The 3,794-nt window shown below is 41.5% G+C and overlaps 2 protein-coding genes across 2 annotated transcripts in view; one reads left to right on the forward strand and one right to left on the reverse strand.

Moving 5' to 3' along the window:
* FBXL13 (F-box and leucine-rich repeat protein 13) overlaps positions 1-3,794 on the forward strand; it is a 156,339-nt gene that overhangs the window by 94,344 nt on the left and 58,201 nt on the right. The window lies entirely within an intron of this gene.
* Positions 1-3,794, reverse strand: part of LRRC17 (leucine rich repeat containing 17) — a 51,806-nt gene that overhangs the window by 47,071 nt on the left and 941 nt on the right. The window lies entirely within an intron of this gene.

Raw genomic sequence — 3,794 nt, forward strand, 5'->3', positions numbered from 1 at the left:
AGGCGGGGAACGTTGGAGTCTGCAGCAAGCAAGCCTCCCTGCTCGCTTCAGTGCCTGGCTGCTGGCTGCCATCTTGGCTGACAGTTAATTTGCATATACTCACTGATTAGCCAATGAAAAGGGTAGCGGTCGTACGCCAATTACCATGTTTCTCTTTTATTAGTGTAGATATATCTTTTCTGTGCTGCTGAGCTAATTGGTTCAGAGACAATGTTGTATGAAAGGAGTAGAAAATGGAAGCTTGGTGAGTTGTTACCCTCACTGAGGTAAGTCCCTTCCTTCTTTTCATTACCTTCGAGTGGCAAAGAGGGACCTGAGATACTCCTGGGTGCTCAGCACTTTGGTCTTCATTGTATGGATCACTTACAACTCCTTTTTTGTGCTGTCGTGCTGATGGGTTGAGACCCACCAGAGGGAGATGGAGAGAATTTTCCTGTGATCACCAAAGCTTCTCTGCCCCCATCAGGAGCCGTAGCTGTCTGCTGGGACCTGACATTGGAACACCACTGATGTGGCCAATTTGCCCAACTTCTTAACCAATGGGAGCTTAACCAGCAAAGAGCAGAGTGGCAGGGCTCCAGTTGGTGTCAAAATTGAAGCCATAAAATCACCTCACAACGAAACAAAGAGGGATCACATCCAAGTTTTGTAAGAATTCTATACAGATATCAACTGTGGCAAGGTCTGCTATTTTAACATGGCAAAATATTTTGTTTTTTCCCTTAGAGAGGAATTTTTAATTTCAGGCTTATACCCTATTATTTCAGTGAAGAGTAAGGACAACTAATAGTTGGTTGGCTCGAAGATTCTGGCAGGAATATTTGAGTCATAAAATATCAGCCAAGCATCTTTTTGGATATCCTAAAATAAACTGTGTAGAAAACTAGACATCCTAAGCCAGGACAAAACTAAAAAGCTGTTTCTCAGAGGTCTCCCTGACCCCCTTTTCTGGATACAATCTTATGGGTTGATAGCACCAAATTTTTGGCTGCATTGCAAGGAATCGCTACGCTGTGGCTGATTACCGCTATCATCACTCTCCCGGCCTTGTTCAGGAAACCTTGTTAGGAACATGTTTCCAGCAAGAGACAAAGTTGTTTGTTTAGGGGAAGCCATTATTGGAGATACTAGTGCTAGGGTAATGGACTAGGGTCTGAGATAAAGGGGAGGAACTTAGAGAAGCTTTGTGAAACATGACTGTTCCCATCCCTGGAGTTGTGTGTCTTAATGGGGAGAGGTGGCCTCTAGCCCTGGCTCAGCCACCAGCAGTGTGACTCAAGACCATTCCTTCATTCATTCAGCACTTATAGAGCACCCACTTTGTTTGACGCTATGTCCAACACTGGGGACTACATGGTGATGAATAGATAAGGAACATGTTCTCAAACCACACAATGCCTCTGAATACCATTTCTTTATTTTACAATGTGAGGGATGTGTTAGAATGATTTCTCAAGGCCCTCTATCTCTAGTGCTTAAATCTTTATTTTTCTGTAGGAGCACAATGCACCCAGAACAGTTACAGGACAACTGGTACCCAACATGCATGCCAGACACTGTGCTAGCTAATCATTTTTATATAGAATCGCCTAAAATAGGTATTATCATACCCATTTTATAGATGAGGAAACTAAGCATAAGAGAGGTTGAGTTTCCTTTTGTGATACGTGAGAAAGAGGCAAAGACAATCTCAAACCCAGCTCTGCTGACTGACTCCAAGCCCAGCATTTTTCCCTCCTCCTCTGTTCTCCAGGTTTCTAATGTTCATGAATCTCCCCTGGACTTCTTTCTGGGAGTACTTATGGAAAAATTATTTAGGAATTCATGGCAGGCCCTAGCCAGTTTGGCTCAGTGGATAGAGAATCGACTCACGGACTGAAGGATCCCAGGTTCCATTCTAGTCAAGGGCACGTACCTTGGTTGCAGGCTCAATCCCTGGCCCTGGTTGGGTGCATTGAGAGGCAACCAATCGATGTGTCTCTTTCACATCAATGTTTCTCTCTCTCTGTCTCTCTCCCTCCCTTTCACTTTCTCTAAAGGTCAATGGAAAAATATTCTCAGGTGAGGATTAACAACAATAAAAAACATACCCCCCCCCCAAGAAAAAGAATCCATGGCAGTATAATACAAAATACCTCATTCTTGCCTACGGGGTCTTCCATTAGTTTTCCCTTTCTCCTTACCTACTAAATTTTTCTTATTTATCCCAAGGGTGATCTTGCCACTTCAGTCAAGCCCAGTGCTACCACTGCTTAGCCTTTGCTTGTACTTTACCTTTGACTTGGAATAATTTTCAATCTGGTCTATTGCCAAATTCTGTACTCTTTCCCAGACTTTATTTGTTGTTGTTTTGTTTTATTTTTAGAGAGAGGAAGGGAGAGTGAGAGAGAAAGAGAAATAGAGAAACATCAATGTGAGAGTAACCCAGGTACGCTCTCTTGACTGGGGATCAAACCCTGATCCTCTAACCACTGAGACACTGGCCAGGGCAAGGGGTGGCTTCTTATAGATAAGCAAAGAAAGTGGTTTCTTGAGGTGGAATCTACTCCTGGAGAAAATCCTGTGAAGGTTGTTGACATGACAACCAAAGATTTAGAATATTGCATAAACCTTGTTGATAAAGCAGTGGCAGGGTTTGAGAAGACTGACTCCAGTTTTGAAAGATATTTTACTGTGGGTAAAATGCTATCAAACAACATTTCATGCTCCAAAGAAATCACTAATAAAAGGGAGTCAATCAATGAAGCTAACTTTATTGTCCTGTTTTAAGAAATTGCCAAAGCCACCTCAAACTTTGGTAACTACCACCCTGATCAGTCCCCAGCCATCAATATTGAGGCAAGACCCTCCACCAGCAAAAAATATGACACTTCACTGAATATTCAGATGATGATCAACATTTTTTAGAAATAAAGTTTTTAAAAATTAAGGCATGTAATTTTTTGAGACATAATACTATTGTATACTTAATAGACTACAGTATAGTATAAACATAATTTTTATATGCTGGGAAACCAAAAATTTGTGTGACTTGCTTTATGGCGATATTCACTCTATTGTGGTGCTCTGGAACGGAACCTACAACATTTAATATTTCCCTGCAAGGAGAAGTCCACAGTAAGAGGTGATTCAAAAACTTCCTAAGGGCTTTCTTATGCTGTCTCTCCCAAACGATGATCTTCTCTTTCTTTTTTTCTTCTAATAGTACATGGTTAATGTAGAAAGTTTGAAATACACAGAAACTATCCACACTTTAGAGGTAATTATTAACATCATGATGCATTTCCTACTATGATGGTTCATTTTACGTGTCACCTTGGCTAGGCTATGTTGCCCAGTTGTTTGGTCAAACACCTGTATAGATATTGCCACAAAAGTATTTTTTTCAGGTATGATAAGCATTTAAGTAAGTAGACTTTGAGTAAAGTCTATAATGTGGGTGGGCCTCATCTAATAAGTTTAAAACCTTAAGAACAAAAACTGAGCTTTCCCAAAGAAGAAGCAATTCTACTTTTGAGACTGAAACAAACCTGCCTGAGTTCCAGGCTGCAGATTTCAAACTCAAGACTTCAACATCCATCAACTCTTCCCTGAATTTCCAGCCTATCATCTGCTCTACAGAGTTTGGACTTGACAGCCCCCACAATCACAAGATGACTTTTTAAAATGAATCTCCCTTCCTTCCTTCCTTCCTTCCTTCCTTCCTTCCTTCCTTCCTTCCTCCCTTCCTTCCTTCCTTCCTTCCTTCCTTCCTTCCTTCCTTCCTTCCTTCCTCCCTTCCTTCCTTCCTTCCT

The sequence above is a fragment of the Myotis brandtii genome, unplaced genomic scaffold (genome assembly GCF_000412655.1).
Source record: "Myotis brandtii unplaced genomic scaffold, ASM41265v1 scaffold17, whole genome shotgun sequence".
NCBI classification, from domain to species: Eukaryota; Metazoa; Chordata; class Mammalia; order Chiroptera; family Vespertilionidae; genus Myotis; species Myotis brandtii.